Source organism: Musca domestica, unplaced genomic scaffold (assembly GCF_030504385.1).
Source record: "Musca domestica strain aabys unplaced genomic scaffold, Musca_domestica.polishedcontigs.V.1.1 57, whole genome shotgun sequence".
Classification (NCBI taxonomy): Eukaryota; Metazoa; Arthropoda; class Insecta; order Diptera; family Muscidae; genus Musca; species Musca domestica.
This window is the reverse complement of record NW_026712358.1, coordinates 5,282,137-5,300,310: the sequence shown is the minus strand read 5'-3', so window position 1 is coordinate 5,300,310 and position 18,174 is coordinate 5,282,137. Positions and strand designations below refer to the sequence as shown.

General features: G+C 33.2%; 1 long non-coding RNA gene across 2 annotated transcripts; it reads right to left on the bottom strand.

Annotated features, from left to right (window-relative positions):
* LOC101892185 (uncharacterized) lies at positions 1-17,816 on the bottom strand. Of its 2 annotated transcripts, XR_009343701.1 has the most exons (5): positions 17,802-17,816; positions 14,764-14,974; positions 6,834-7,251; positions 413-496; positions 1-340 (listed from the first exon to the last, which is right to left on the bottom strand). It is a non-coding gene; the product is annotated as an uncharacterized LOC101892185 (long non-coding RNA). The 2 variants fall into 2 exon arrangements; XR_225703.4 differs by lacking the exons at positions 14,764-14,974; positions 17,802-17,816 and adding an exon at positions 8,115-8,251.
* Between the last annotated feature and the right edge of the window lie 358 nt (positions 17,817-18,174).

The window sequence follows — 18,174 nt, the reverse complement described above, 5'->3', positions numbered from 1 at the left end:
TTTGTTTTTCAGAAAATTTTATTCTTTCCAGGGTGAGGAGATGACATTTTCACTTCGAACACTTTTCAACGAAATTGATGCTAAAACAAAATTACAGTTCCTGGTTTCCGATTGTTGAAAAGATGGTCTTGTTCTTTTGGGTTTTTCATAAAAAATATACATAAATGTAAAATATATAAATGTTAATACTAGTGACTAGTAAATTAGAAACAAAAAGAAGTGCGACTTTAACAAAAGTCAAAAGCTACAGTAAAAATGTTAAGTTACTTATAAACAATAATTATTATTTTTAATAATAAAAAATTGAAAAAAAAAAGAAAATACAAAAGTTGACATAATCCTGCAACGGAATAAAAAGAAACAAAATACGTAATTAATTATTTTGTTTTGAAAACAATTTTTTTCTACTTACCTTTGTGGGTGGCACCCAAAAAAAAAAGGAAAGAGACCGCCAAAGAGCTGCTGCTGTAGATGATATGCGGTTACATGACGTCAACTGGAAAAATGCAATAAAAATACAATTTAATTAATATGTTTTTTTTTCTACTGCATAAATATTTATTATTATATATTCTTGTTGCTGTTAAAATTATTGCTGTTTATTTGTTTAAGATATATGCATGTTATTTGAAGAACATAATTTTTCTTGGCAGTGCTTCTTGTTTTATATATTTGTTTATGCCTATTTTCTTTAAAATTAGTCAACTTCTTGGCCGGCGCTATTTGTTTATTTTGGCCTTTCCTTTCTTATTGTTCTTATTTTTTTGTTAAAAATACAATCCAGCAATAAATTGTTAATATTTCATTGTGAAACATCACAACAACAAACCAATGAAAATAAAACTCGACACGTTTCAATTCTTGTGGATTATGAAAGCCCTGGGAGAAAAAATTCTGAACGTTTCTATAAAAACACTGCGCTGAAATGTTTGGAAATTTGTATAGCTATAAAGTGAATTGGTATTTTCAACAGCAGATAATCTCGAAAAAAGGTGTTGAAAAATTAAACCATTCTTTAGAGAGAAAAATCTCATTACAGGGACATTAAAGTAAAAAAGAGTAAAAAATGCAAGGAATTCAGTAGCCTCACCGCAACATCTGAAATGATCTTTGATTTTGTAAAAAAGTTGAATTATTCATTTTCGATTCGGAAGTCAAACATTTGATCTACTTATATATTTGGTTAAAAACACATATAAAAATCTAAAATCGTTATTAATCGATTTGTTAATTTTCAATTGTGCTTTCGAATTTTTAAACTTAAAATTGAGTTTCAAAATTGATCAATATGAGATTCACTGATAAAGTGAGGGATAAAGGTACTACAGGGTTTTTTTAAATTCGAACTTTTACGAAAAGTTCTAAAATGGTACTAAACTTCTGAAATGGTACCATTTAGTATTATGTGAACGGTAAGGATTTAAAACTGGAAAACTGGACGAGGATCAGTCTTGGTGCGTAGGCGTGTGATAAGGCTGGCTTTTGGGAAATCCGTACTAAAAGGGTACGAAAAGTACCAAAAGTTAAATACTTTGAATTAGACAAACGGAATGACCTAGGAATTTGGTTTTACCACAGGGTTTTTGGAAATTCGAACTCTAAGGCTATGAAAAAATCTAAAATTGTACTAATCTTCTGAAATTGTACCATTTGTGAACAGAAACGGCTTACAACTTGAAATTTCCTTTGAGAATTTTGGTTTGAAAGTAAGTTTGATACGTGAAGATGGTTTTGGAAATGCGTTCTGAGTGTGCGAACTGTACTACATGCTACTAAATTAGGAAAAGTTTGGTTTAGGGTGAACCGATTAGGAAGAAATGTTGAAATGTTGTATTGGGGTTCCAATTGGTGGTAGGTTTGTGATAAAGTGGTACTTTTGAAAATATGTTCGACAAGTGCACGAAAATTACTAAACAGTAATATATTTGGTACAATTAGGTACTTGGTGAACAGATAGTGCCTGAAATCTGAAATTTTGTCGTAGGGCCACTGTTCATATGTAGCCGGGATATATGGTGGTTGTTTCGGGAATGTGTACTCTAATTGTACGTACTAAATTGTACTATAATTGGTATTGGGTGAAGCAATAGAGATACAATTCTGAAATTTGATTTTGGTATCAGTGCTTGAGATTTGACGTTGCTTTGAAAATGAATCCTTGATATGCTCAAATTTGATATTAAAGTCAGTTTCTGTTGGTATCTGGAATTGAAAATGGAAGTGGTTTCCCAAATGGGTATTGTACGAAAAGTACTAAACAGTACTCATTTGGGTATTGGGTGAAGGGTAGAGATAAAAACTTGGAATTTGATATTTAGATTACTGATGGTATCTGTGTTTGAGATTTGAAGATGGTTTGGAAATGCGTCCCATATTTATACGAAATGTACTAAATGGTACTCAATTTGGTATCAGGTGAAGGGATAGGTCTTGAATCTTCAAATTTGATATTGAGGTCTCTGTTGGTGTCTGGAATTGAGAAATGGAAGTGAGTTTGTAAATATGTACTTTAATTGGTATTTTGTTTTTTTTGGTTGGGGGGGTGGGGGTTTGTGGTGTTAATTTATTTAATTTATTTAGATTACTGATGGTGTCTGTCCTTGAGATTTGGTATTGAGGTTTCTGTTGGTATCTGGAATTTAGATATGAAAGTGTGTTTGGAAATAGCCTAAAATTTTGGTATTGGGTAAAAGAATAGAACTGAAATCTTGTAATTTGATACAGATACCACTGTTGAGATCTAGAAGGACAGGTGCAGATTATTTGGGATATTCGTACCAAAATATACAAAATTTCATATTTTTTGGTGATGGGATAGATCTGCAATACTGAAATGTGATATTGAGGTCACTGTTGGTTTCTAAAGTAAACATGTGGAGACTTTTAAATAGTTTTGACAGCAAAAGCCGATGTGGTCCATTGTACAATGTTTTTTAGTAATATTCTAATCGGTAAACTTAAAGAAGGAAGATTGTGAACACCTTTTGGTGTAAAAGATAAACATTTTTCTAATATTCTTTCCCAAAAGAGAAAAAACTTGAATAATAAAAATATAAAACTTTGAAAATCTGAAAATTTAGTACAAGTTATGCAATTTATATTTTAAAATTATGTTATTCATTACATGGTAATGAGAAAATTAAGTTATATCGTTTTGTAATAAAAAAAGACAAATTAGTACGACAGCCGTAGTGTGTGGTTGTTCCGATTTGGGTAGAAACAATTAAAAAATCTGCTAAGCTCGGCGGGGTCGAACTTTTAATACCTTGGAAATTTTCAAAAAAAAATCCATCTAAAAATACCACCCAAACGGTAGGAACCGTTATATGTGGGCTATAAGAAGACGGAAGGACCTGCATAGACAATTTTCCGTCATAGGTTCTAGTTCCCATTACGAAATTTTAAACAATTTCGGTGAATAATGTCATCAAAATACCGAATTTCGGGAGGTATTGTAATATTGGACAGCTATACGAAAACATACGAACATACTGCAAATGCAATGATAAAATGTTTAATCGTATTATCTACTTATGTTAGAATTTTTGAAAATCCCAATTTTCAATAAAACCGTTACTGTAGCACAGTGTAAGTTGCACATATACATATATATGTTTCATTATGTTTTTCCCGGCAATCCGATGGATAAAATAACGAGCCAACGAAAATGATGGAAAAGTTGCGCACGTTTCACTCAAAAAAATTTCATATCAGCAGTTGACAAATTTTTTCTATATTTTTTTTCTCAACCCCAAAAAGATTGACGGGCAAACATAAATTCTCAATATATGTATGTATTGCTATTTAAAAAAAAACATACATGTGTAGCTTGTGGTGGGGGTGTTGGGGATTGATGTCTATTGGCACGTATGCCTCAATAGGTAGAATGGGAGAAAAAACATACATGCATACATACATGTACATATAAACGGATACGTATCCAACAATGTCATGAAAAAAGAAAACATTTCGAAATGTCTGTTCCAAATAATAAAAAGCGAAACAGAAGGTTAATGTATACCATTTAGCGGCACCGCTCAATTTCAATACACTGCGGATGGATTCAAGTGTTCTCTGGCTGGCCGCACAATTAGTTGATCTGGATAATTTGCTTTTCAGTAGTTTTTTTTTTTTTTTTTCTTAAGGAAAAGTCTTCTGCAAACTTTTTTTTTCAAATATTGCTTCAACACAAGACACAAATGTCTGGTGTATTACTTGAACACACATTCATTCATACATATATACGCATGTAGTTTTGTGGGCCTGCCGGTACATTTAATAAACATTTGTTTTACGTCAATCAAGAAAAATTATTTAAATAAATTTCATTCGGCCAGTAGCCAGTAATGTAGTTGAGTTTTTTTCAGTTTTTGGCTAAAATTTAGTTCAAGGGGCCACATATCGTTTTAAATCATTCCATTTATAATTTTAAAATTCCATTGTAATTTAAATTGTATATTTCGTAAATTATTTTTAATGAATGGCCAATACTGAGTGCTTTATTTTATGTATGTACACTAGGGTGTTGTGAAAAAATGTTTATAACAAAATTCTTGATAATACAACGAGAACACATGGGCATTTTTTATTTAACTAGAGCGAGACGTTGTCCTGATTTAAACGAACACAGTTCTGCACGATAAGGAAAACTTGGAGCTGTGGTCTAAGAGCTGTGGTCTACTTTCCCGAAATCATGTAATTTTATTCTGGCGCCCAAGTACAAAATGCAAAAATGGGTCCGGTGAACTGACTTGAAAGGATTCTAAATATCAGCAAGTTATAAGCCTCAGAATGTTTTCAATTTTACTTCGAATATTTCAAAGCACATAAAAAAGTACCGAAAGACCGTTGGTCCTCTGGACCAGCTAGATAACTAGTCCTACGCTACACTGTGTTACAGGGTATTATGTCTTTGTGCATTTGTTTGTAGCATTCAAAGGAGATGAAATGGGACCATAGTTCAATTTAATGATCTGCATATGTAAAATGACATTCCAAGTCGATTAATGCATGTCCGTCCGTCTGTCCATGTTATATTTTAAACAAAGAAGAGGTCGCATTTATTGTCGGATTGCGACGAAATATTCCACAAATCATTTATTTGGCCCAAGCACAAAACCCATTGAAATTGTTGAGAATATCTCCCATACAGGATGAGATGAAAAAACTGCAACCAACTTCAGACTGCTGTCATTTCAAAGCCACTCGTCCGACAGCTGTTAAAATTATTCCAGTGACAGCTCATTATATTGTTTACAAGCGTACAAAAGCATTTTGGTTAGAATTGTTCAGAAAAAAAGTTATTCGTGATGGAATTTAGGCGTGATAGTGTGATTTCTTTATATTTGACTGGAAACCCACAAATGGCTATCGTTAGAGCACTCCAGCATTTAAATGTGAATAAATCTTTTGTGTCTCCTACCATCGCTCTTCACCGTGATACTGGTAGCGTAGCCCGACGTCAAGGAAGTGGACTGAAGAAAACAGCAACATCAGCAGAAATTGTTCGAAAAGTAAAGAAACGACTTGATCGAAACCCGCGTCGCATTGGCCGAAAAATGGCTCGATAGCTGAACATATCGCAATATTCCATTCGGCAAATATTGAAAAATGAGCTCGGGGTAAAGCCAATGAAGTTCCAAAAACTGCAAGAATTTACACCGCAACAGAAAGAAAATAGACTCAAAAGAGCTAAAGAGTTGCTTCGCTTGGCCGAATTTGGTTTTCTCCGATGAGAAAAAATTTGTTGGCCAGCAGTTTGTAAACAAACAAAATGATCGTGTTTACTTGCCAAAGAGGTCAGCTGAAAATGTTCACCTTCGGTTGACCACCAGAACGCCTTAACACTCTCCGCTCGTATTAATCGACAGTGGCATCAGAATAAATGCCGAATATTATCGCGAAAATGTTCTGGAGGGTGTATTAAAGCCTTGGGCACGCAAACATTTTGGCCGCAAACCTTCCAACAGGACTCAGCACCATCGCACCAGCACGCGCCACCTAAGCATGGTTACAAAATGAGGTTCCTCGCTTCATTTTCAGCGCACAATGGCCATCAAAATCCACCCAAAATCTACGGATACCAATCCGTTGGATTATTGAAGTATAGTAGTATAAAGCAAGGTTGGCACTAAAAAATACCAAAGTGGCGATCACCTCAAGCAAGCGCTTCTCCGAGAATGGACCGAAATACCGCAAAGCAACATTCGGGCAGCGTGTGACGGTTTCATTGTCCGTTTGAAGGTCATAAATCGCGCCAAAGGTGAACAGTTCGAACAAATCTAAACTTATTCTAAAATTTGATGCTATTTCCGACATTTTTTGCTTTTATTCAATAAAATTTTAAAAAAATGTAAAAATTATGGCGTTTGGCTTTGTTGCATTTTTTTATCTCACCCGGTACATGTGGTGCAAAAGTAATCCTCCCATCAGAAAATGCTATAGTTTTTACGATTACGGTCAAAAAACATTGGAATGTCTGTCAAGAACATATGCATGTACAAGGTGGCGCAGAAGTAAACTTCCGATATTTTTGGCTGTAATTAAGACATTAGAGGCCAATCGTAACAATTTCCAATGGTTTTTATGACGCCAAAGTTTTCATCGAATGAAAGGAGTCGCAGCTTTACATAGCTCATAATTTCATATATTTTGGATTAGGATCTTAACGTACCCTCTGAAATACTCTACTCTGACAACTTAGCCAGTTCTGAGGCTTTTACAGAAAAGGTGTTTTGGAAAATTAAATGTTCCTTTGTTTTAACCTTTTTTGTATTGGATAAGCATTGCCACATTATTCTTATATTTAAAATGTAATTAATAACTTCACTCACCTTTTGTTATCCTTATTGAACTATGACGAAAAATAATATAAATTTATCCTTTTAGATACTAGCTGCTTAAAGTACTGCATCTTAATTTTGGAATTTCGATTTTCTTCTTAATAGAAAAGGCAACGGTTTTTAAGTACAAACGAGAATGATGGATGGGTGGGGGTCTTCATGGTGATGAGGGGGCGATGATTAGCAACGGCGACGACGACGTAAATGCCATTAATCATAACAACACAACTCGACGACGCCAGTGATAATTATGCGATGTAATCAGGATTCATATTGGGTCTTGGGATTGAATTTAGAAAACGACTTCGTAGAGGACGTACATGATGGTCAACAAGAAGGCAAGGATGAGGAAGGTGGTCATCAAGTTGTGGGCCTCACTCATTTTGATTTTGTTTTTGGGTGGGTGATTCTGCAACAAAAAATGGAAATTATTTTTATTAAAATCACTTTTATTTTCTTTTTTTTATTCATTATCGAACTAAAAATAACGTATCGCTCATTTACTTAAAATGTGGCACAACTCAAAAAATACGTATTTGAGTTAGCAATTTCGAATTTTTCTTTGAATACTATATATTTTTATTAAATATTTATGTAGAACTCAAGGACTTAAGGCGATGTTCATGGCATGGCTTATCATAAAAGGAAGTCAGAGGCGAATTTAAATCCTTCCGTCGTTTTTCCTTTTAATTTGTCAATAATATGCCATGCCCTGATGCTAAGCTGCTTATATTTCATCACTTTTACTTGGAATTGGACATAACGCAACAAAAGTAATTTGAGTTTATAATGCTCTTAAGTATTCCAAACCATGCTTGATCTTGCACAAAAATTTAGCACTGATATCAGGTGTTGTCTTTGCAAATAATTGTCTGTGTTTTGTCTGTGTTTTGTGTAATAATCTTTTTAATTCGGAAAGTCACATTTCAATCGACAACTTAAAATGCATTCTTTTTGAAACTGAAATTTTGAGGTGCGACATTATTTGAGTAAATGAGTATAAAGTTTTGTAACTGTATTTTAAAAATTAAAAATAGTATTTTTTTAAATTTAGTTTTTGTTGTTTTTTATTTGAAAATCAAATATTTTATTTTCTATAACTTTTTTGAAACATAATTTGTATTATAACTTTTTTAAATAAACTGTCTTATTTGCCCTTCTTATTTTTTATGAATTTTAGTTTTTGAATTTTTTATTTTAAATTTTTAAGCTTTTTTTAATTTTAATTTTTTTAATTGAAAAATTTTTTATTTTTTTTTTTTATCAACGCACTTTTCACAGGAAAGTATTTCTGGCTGGTTTGTTCGAAAACCCGTTCGAAGCGATTGACACGTTCAAACTGAATATTTGGGATTCGTTGGAAAATTCTTCTTCTGATGGCTGGCTGGCAGAATGGTTGGAAACACAATCAAATAAATTCCAAAATTACCAACACACCGACAACAACAACAACAACAGCAAATAAATTAAATAAAAAAAGAAAATTCTGTGTTCACATTTTAATATTCTTGAAGAAAGCAGAGAGAACAAGTTATTAAAAAAAGCATCATCGATTGTTGATGTTGTTGTTTTGTTGTTATTGTTATTTGTGGTCTGGTGTTTGTTATTGTACAAAAAATCCATACTGACAGCGAACTCCGCTGTGCATGTGTCATAGTGATGTTCAATATTCGGTTTTTTGGAAATTTATTCGTTTGCCAGAGGGGGCCATATGGAAGCTGTTTTATTTTTTGTGGGAGGCCATTAAAAGGACTTTTATTCTTTAAAATGTCAATATGGGGAGAGCAGCAGAGAGTCTTCTATCTTTTGCCTGTTCCATATCTAAAACAAGTTAAAAAGTATCAGTCGGTTTGACTTGTGTTTCGATTATTAAAACTTCCTAAGGTTCTTAAAAAAAACTTCTTAAAATTCCGAAGCAATGGGTCAATATCGTCCATTTCGTATCCGACTTGAGTCTTATATAAATATTACAATGTGGCAGATTTCTACTCACTTTATATCAGATATGTGATATGTGTTTGTGAAATGTGCTATTTTGATATTTTGGACCGAAGTATTCCAATTGATCTAGTACTGATAAATATATTAGGATATGCACAATTTATAAAAAGTCCACATGTATTTCCAATTTTATGCTAATAATTCAGAATACATCAGATCTCAGGTTGAGAGAAAAATTTATACATACGAGTTTGAAAAAATCTCTGACTTGCTTCTAAATTTAAGAGACCCTTTTTGGGGGAAGAGTCCGAAGGTGGGGGCCGATATCATCATAATCACACCAGATCTACCGTTAGTAAAAATATTGGAATGTGTGAAATTTGAAGAAAATTGGATGCTTGTTTCGCAAATGATAAGCGTTTTGTTATTAACAATTTTAACCCCATTTAGGAGGGAGGTACCGAAAGGAGTGGGCTGATATATCCCAACTTCACAGCAGATTTTGTATTTTCAAAAATATTGGAATGAGTAAAATGTGAGAAGAATCGTATGTTTCGCACCTGGCCTGTAACTGATAAAAAATATTAGAATGTGCAAAAGTTTGCACCAAATTGAATGATCCTTTCTTGTCCAATAAGGTAAATTATTTTCGGTGAAAATTTTGACGTTTTGTGGGGGAGGTACCAGAAGGAGTGGACCGATGATGCCCATCTCCGAACTCAATCTAAGTCTAATAATAATTTTACTATGTGCCAAGTTTGAACCAAATCGGATACTTCCTTCGAGAGTTATCGGACGGACGACTCCAAATATCCTGTAACGGATTTGGTGTAAAGGGACCTAGGGTCTAAAGCCGTTTTTTCGATGAGGCATGTGTTGGCCTCTCAAATGATATACACCCTCTGTAGCCATATGACTGAGGGTATAAAAAAGGGTTGTGAACACCGGCTAAGTTTAGAAGACCTGTTGAGGTTATTTAGGCTATGAAACTACGACGATGCTTGAGAAGGCGTGTAGAAAGACTGCTAAATACGGATTTTTAAAAAATATGTTATCTTTCTGAAGAATGCTTTAAATTATTTTTTAAACGACCTATCGGGGACCGTTCTTGCATAGAGAATCTGTTGACGGTCTTCTAACCATGGAAGACCAATTTGTAGGCCTTCTATCTATTGAAAACCTCTAGAACTATTTTTTGAAAACCTCCACCCATAGATAACCTAAGTAAGGTTTTCAATCCATAGAAGACATGTTGAAGGTCTCTATCCATGGAACGTAATTTATCCATAAAAGACCTGTTGAATCTATTCTATCCATAGAAGGATTTCTGAAGACCTGTTCTAGGTATGCTATTAATATAATACTCATTGAAGAGGTTCTATTCATGGAAAATTTGTAGAAGCTTCCCAACCTATAGAATGTGTCTTACATATTTTTATACAGCAGATTTTCTGCGATTTAAATGTCTTTTGTATATAGAAGAGTTGATCTACCTACAGAAAATCATAAAAAATATTCTTATTTTAAATTAATTAACCGACTAACCTCTCCATACCCATCACTAAATTTTTCCTTGCTTCAATTGCCTATTTTTCTTGTGTATTTAATTCCATGCGTATTGTTCGTCGCTCGCTCTGTCGGTCATCTTTGTATATTTTTCTTTTCGTTGTCTAGGTGGGTGCACATCAGTGGTCTATTTTTTTGTTGTTGTTCTTCATTCGTTACGAATTATTTTTTCCAAATAAAAAATACCATAATAATTTTGTTGTTCTCTAGTCGACATATATTATTCTACATATACATATACCTACATATATACACAGAAAACATACATATGTACAAGAAATGCAATATTTTTTCCAAAGCTATGAATCAAATGAACTTTTTTCTTTCTTTCGTTCATTCGAAAAGGTGTCGGGGCATTCTATATTTGTTTAATCTCTCGCTCCCTCGGAAAAAGGGGGCAAAAACAAATTAAATATAGCTTACTAAATCTAAAATTATATGGATGACTCTTTAAGGAATAGCTGTCACGTACATTTATATGTATGTATTTCCTAGAGGTATGGCACTCGTCAAAGAAAAATTTTGAAAACGAACATTTCTTCGAATGAAATATATTTCACACTTAAAAATAACATCCACAAAAAATAGCGGGAAACAATTGAAACAGTTTTTTATTCCCCAAATTAATTCTTCACAATTAGTTTTCGGCAATTAAGCTATTCAAATGATTTATTCGGTAATTTGTAGTTGAGTAAACATAATGTTGAACACTTAAATTGTTATGGCGGGCAACATTTTAGTTTTCAATGAAATAGCCATTTGTTTAATGGCCAAAACCACAAATGGTTTGCATGAGAATTTTCGTCTAGTTTCTTAATGTAGTTAACTTTATATATTTAAAATTTAATGCCAAAAACTGACAAGTTGACATTTCTACCATATCTAGTGAAATATCATTATTTGAAAATAGAGTACAGGTTTTTTTATTATTTTATTCCACCACTGTTGCCTACATATGTTTGCATATATTGTTTAATAGCTTATTTCAATATGAAAAGGAACTATAATTTTGGCAGAAAGAAAAATAAACACAAGCTTCAATTATTTTGGAGGTACGTGAAAAAGAGGAAATCCTAATTATTGTCGGTTTGAAAATATAAACAATTTTCTGAAATATTAATGGAAATAAATTATAAAAATTTTGAAAAGATTATAAAAAATATTATAAAAAATATTTATTTTTCTAATATTTGAAAAATTCCAAATCGTTAACATGACAGCAAAAAAAGGATTATTAATCATATGAAACATATCCATAAATAAATATGTCAGGGCTATATAGTTTAGTCCCTTCCACAATTTTCTGAAACTATTACTCGAATAGTAAGATCAAATATGTCTTCCAAATTAAGAGATATCTTTATAAATATCTAATTTCTGCGGTGTCACACTTAAATATTAATATGTATAAGTGGAATTATTAAAAATAATAAAGGCTAATTTTTTTAGTTATTATCTCTTTGGCAACTCTGGTTTAAACAGCTCACGTACGTAGCGTGTTTTGTTTCACTGTCAAATATCTTTAGTTTGATCTTTTATTATTTGATCTTTGAACTGTTTTTCTTTATTGTTGGTGTGTTAAAGCTTATGTCTATACAGACGAGCCCGCCTCAATTGACGCATTGGCAGGTAATATGGAAGCATTTATTCATAATATACCGGCCGAAATGTTGGAGAGAGTGTGGGAAATGTGACTAAGTGATGGACAATTCGCGGGGCAGTCGCGGCCAACATTAGCATGAAATAAACTTCAAACATTAAATTGTATGGACCGCACTATCAATTCCAATACATATTTTATGCAATATAAATTCAAATAAACGATTCCTAAAGAATTTCAGACGCTCATATGTTCAAAAAAAAAAATAAAATCAAACTAAAAAACTAAAAAAAAAAAAAAATCATAAAAATATTTTAAAATGGAATATGCCACTATATTAGTGCTATATGAAATAGTCGTCCGATATGATCCATATTTTGTACCAAGGATCTCTACCAATTATCAAAGTTCCATGCAATGTTTTGCCATGAGGTTTTGATTTACAAATTGAATACTATTAAAATTCCAGTGGAAATTCTCACACCCCAGGATGTTACACAGTGAAATTTTAAGAAAATTTGCAGCGAATTCGGAAAATTGTTTATTTTCACAAAGGGTAGGAAAACACCCTCAACCGATGGTATAATTATTACAAGCAACAACAAACCCCAGCTAATTTGCCTCTATAGTAGAATTAGTTTAAAATTTAATTTTGTGATTTGATTCGATTTCTTGCTATACAATAGGTATACACTTTTTATACCCTTAGCCATATTGCTAGAGAGGGTATATATCATTTGATACGTTCAAAACGTGCCTAATCGAAATAACGGTTTTAGACCCTAGATCTCTATGGACCAAATCCGTTTAAGAACATTTGGAGTCGATCTAGCGATGTCCGTCTGTCGGTCTGGCTGGTGCGCACGATAACTCTCGAAGAGAGTATCCGATTTGGTCCAAACTTGGTACATCGTAATATTTTTGTCAAACTTAGATCGAGTTCGGAGATGGGCAATATCGGTCCGCTCCTTCTGGTCCTTCCCCACAAAATGTCGAAATGTTCAAAAAATATATTTTTTGCACAGGTAGAGAAACGATAATCCGATTTTGCTCCAACTTTGCAAATCCTAATATTTGCGTCATTGCTAGGTCTGGTGCGAAAATGGACAATATCAGTCAACTCCTTCGGGTACCTTCCCCACAAAGGGTCAAAATTTTGAACAATTACAACTCTCATTGAATGTGATGTAAGAGTCCGATTGTCTTCAAATTTCACACATCCCAATATTTATATTAACCCAAGGTTTGGTGTTAAGATGGAAAATATATGTCGCTCCTTCTGATAGCTCCCCCACAAATGGTCGAAATTTTCAAAAAATATATTTTTTGCACAGGTAGAGAAACGATAATCCGATTTTGCTCCAACTTTGCAAATCCTAATATTTGCGTCATTGCTAGGTCTGGTGCGAAAATGGACAATATCAGTCCACTCCTTCTGGTACCTTCCCCACAAAGGGTCAAAATTTTAAATAATTACAACTCCTATAAAATGTGATGTAATAGTCCGATTGTCTTCAAATTTCAAACATCCTAATATTAATATTAACCCAAAGTCTGGTATGAAGATGGAGTATATCGGTCCACTCCTTCTGGTAGCTCCCCCACAAATGGTCGTAAAATGTGATGTAATATTTCACAATTTCACACATCCTAATATTAATATTAACCCAAGATCAGGTGTTAATATGGAATATGTCGGTCCACTCTTTCTGGTACCTCCCCACAAATATTCGAAATTTTCAACAAAAAAATTATACAGAAAAAAGCGATAATCCGATTTTGCTCCAACTTTGTAAATCCTAATATTTGCGTCAGTGCTAGGTCTGGTGCGAAAATGGAAAATATCGGTCCACTCCTTCTGGTGCCTTCCCCACAAAGGGTCAAAATTTTAAATAATTACAACTCTTATAAAATGTGATGTAAGAGTCCGATTGTCTTCAAATTTCACACATCCTAATATTAATATTAACCCAAGGTCTGGTATGAAGATGATTCACTCCTTCTGGTACCTTTCCAACAAAGGCTCAAAATTTTGAATATCCATGAAGCTCATAAAAAGCGAAATCAACATCCGACTCCATTCCAGACATGGCACATATAAATATATCAACATAATATATCTGTTATAAAGATGGTAGAGATCGGAAAATTTTTCTGCTACCTGCTCCACATAGAGTTCAAGATTTTGAAAAACAAACGGTCAAAGGAAGCGAAATAGGCATCCATCTCATTTTTGCTCATACAAGATCTCTTGTGATGATGTTATTTTTCTGCAATCCCCTTCTGGTACCTCACCCACAAAGGGACACAATTTCAATACTTTTATTTATCAGCGATTCTTTACAACTTGCTATATCTAAATATATGTCTCTCAACCAAAATCCTGAGATGAATATGGAATTTATGATTTCCCATAAATTGGATATAAGTGTTCGATTTTCTTGCATATTTATAATGATATTTATATCATATTTATTTAGGTCCGATACGAAATGGACAATATTGACCCATTCTTTCAAAACCCACTCCATAGAGAGTAAAGAGTTTGAAAATTCATAACAGAAGTCAAAATATTTTTAAATAATCGAACATTGGCTGAGGGTATACATCTGTCGACAAAACCGACCGATACTTTTTTACTTGATATAGTTTAAGAAAAGTGGATATTCATATATTTTCTATATACTCACTCTCCTCACTTTCGGCACATTCTAATACGATCCAAATAATTTTCCGATTATTAATTATTCCAATGGAAATTTCTTGCAATTTACTTGTTTAAAATCCTATTTAAACATTGTTTCAATTACTCACATTTGAATGGAAATTAATTAACAACGGTTATTTATTTATTTAGTCAACATATTTGTGGGTGATTTCCTCATCAATGCCTGGCAGTTGGTGGGGGGTGTTAATCCTCTGATTTAGAACATTGCGTAAAGCATCCACAAGACGAGCAACAAAAAGAACAAAATCAAGAAGGTGGTCATTAAATTTTGTCCCTCACTCATTTTTGGTGTTGGTGCTGAAAATAGAAAAAAAATAAAAATTATATTAGAGAAAAAATATAAATAAATAAATATAAGTTTTATGGTCATAAATTTTCCAAAAACAAATTGCTATTTTGTAGATATAGAATCCAGCAGTCACACAAGGGGGTTGTCAAGACGACTTTAGATGCTCTACATAATTTCATGGTGGTTTTCTGTAAAATATTAAGTCTGAGATGCGGTAATTTAATTGGAAGGGATGGTTTGATCGGCAGCACAAAACCAAAAAGGTGTCCCCAATATTTTGCGCTAGACTTTACAATAATCAGGTTGGATGTTGGAAATGTTATAAAATCATTTGTATTACTTCAGGAATTATTTATATCAATAAAATGTTGGTAAATTAACTCTTTTTTCTCCCTTATATGAAAAAACATGGACCTATAGGTCCCATACTCATTACCGTAATTTTTTAGAATTGTCTCTATCAAAATTTAAAATTTTTTATTTACTATCTAAATTTACACAGATAAAGGGTCAACAAAAAGTTTGGGCTGATATTTAAATCCCCTTCGTTAAAAGCTCTTCAGAACACAATACCACCACCTCCATACCCTCAATTTTTAGTGGAATGTATAACGAAGCAAATGTGGCTGTTACCCTAAAATACCTACAATCAATCTTTGGGAAGACTCAACCAAATATTGTTTCGATTATGCCAAAAATTGTTAATAGCTACATGTATCTACTCAAAATCCGAAATAATGGCAGACTACTACATATTGGCTTGGAAAGAAAAAATTACAAGAAAATCGAAATCATAATTTCCATATTAATCTCAGATTTCTGGTTGAAAGAAATATTTAGATATAGCAAGTTTGTAAATAATCGCTGACTTGATTCGCAAGCTATGACAGATAAATGTATTGAAAATTGTGACCCTTTGTGGGTGAGGTACCAGAAGGGGTTTGTAGATATACATCATCTTCACAACAGTCTTGTGTTGGCAAATGATTACTACGCGTTTTATTAGCGTTTTGTTGTTCAAAATTTTGAGCTCTTTAGGCGGAGGGCACCAGAAGAAATCGTCCGATCTGTACCATCTTTACAACACATCTTGTGTTGATGGAAATATTGAGATGTACCAAGTTTGTATGGAATCGGATGCTAATTTCGCATTTTAGGAGTTTCATGGATATTCAAAAATTGTACCCTTTGTGGGGAAGGTACCAGAAGGAGTGGGCCGAAATAACTCATCTTCACAGCAGATGTTTTGATAGTAGAAGTATTGAGATGTGTGAAGTTTGAAGAGAATCAGATGCTTTTTTTCTCGTTTTACGTTCTTTATGGCTATTCCAAATTCTGACCCTTTGTGGGGAAGGTACCAGGCAGAGGACCGATATATCCCATCTTCAAAGCAGATCTGATGCTAGTATAAATAAAAAGATGTGTGAAATATGAAGAGTACCGGATGCTTATTTCGGATTTTGTAATCGTTTAGGTCATTCAAAAGTTTGATCCTTTGTGGGGGAGGTAATAGAAGCAAGGCCCCGATCTCTACCATCTTAACAAAAGATGTTGTGTTGATGGAAATATAAAGATATGCCAAATCTGAATAGAATCGGATACTTATTTCGTGTTTTTAAGCCTCATGACTATTCAAAATGTTTACCCTTTGTGGGGGAGGTACCAGAAGGAGTGGACCGATATATTCCATCTTCACACCAAACCTTGGGTTAATAAAAATATTGTCATGTGTGTAATATGAAGACAATCGGACTCTTACATCACATTTTATAAGAGTTGAAAAATATTCAAAATGTTGACCCTTTGTGGGGGAGGTACTTGATGGATTGGACAGATATTATCAATTTTAGCACCTGACCTAGCTTTGATGCAAATATTAGGATTTGCGCACCAGCCAGATGGACGGACGGACATCGCTAGATCGACTCCAAATGTCCTGAAACGGATTTGGACCAAAGAGACTTAGGATCTATAACCGTTCTTTCGATGAGGCACGTTTTGGCCCTATCAAATGATATATACCCTCTCTAGTCATATGACTGAGGGTATAAAAACACATCTACGAAAAAGGTCTCAAGCCTGAGTAGGATATCTATTTTGCTAGTGTTTCATTCATAATACGCACGAACTTCTAAATCAGCCTCATCTTTGGTAGAAGAAATTGGATACGTTTTTGCAAATTTCGTTTCAATCTCTAATTATGAAACCAATCTGCACGGAATAGAAGAAGCTTGTGTATCTTAAAGATCAACATGGAGTTGGCGATAAAATCTAAAATATAATCCGAAGCATGAAGCATGAAGACAATTTTAATATAGTCGGACTATCACCACCATTCTTAAAATATAAAAATTTAATAACAAAATTTAATTGAAATTGTATAACATTTTGAAAAAACACTAACTGATAATGCCCCCAACGTGAGGTAGGGTACAAATATTCTCTGCCAATTTCTGAACCGCCACCGTAAATGCTTCGAATATTTCGAAAATCAAATTCTCGATGGAATTACTTAAATTAAGTTATGATTTTTCCAAGCATTGGACCAAAACAAAAACAAAACATTAAAGCACAACAAATTAAAATTTTTGATTGGCGGCCGGCCAAATTCTTTTTTAATAATCTCATAAAAATTGTAGAATTCAGTCATTTTGATTTGTCGCTGATTTCCAAATAGCTCGGTGTGAATTTTGCGGCACATATTTCGGTTTTTTTATTCATTTTCGTTATGCCCTTGATTTCGCAGAACACTTCTTAACTATTTCGTTTCGCTTGCAGGGACATAAATCACAGCACAAAATCCAATAATCCTTCTAAAATCGGAATATAACGAACCTTTTTTTTCGTTTGGTTTCTTTTAAATTCACAAAAATTTACTTTTTGGCTATTAACTGCAGCAAGTATTGGACTTAACTGAGTATTTCAATATTTAGCAATTTGAAAATAAGTCCAAAAATAAAAATTAAACAAAGATCTCTTCATTTTCCATAGTTCTTTTTCGAAAAATTGCAAAACGAAAATCACTCAAAATACATATTTACATAAGTATATACTAATATATGTGTGTAGAGGTGTGTGTGTGCCAACGGATATATGTATGTATGTATGTACATAGATTATTTGGGAAAGTGGTGACAAACATGTGTTAATCCATCCGTCTATCTATCCATTGCTTCCAAACATCAACAAGAAAAACACATTAAAGGAG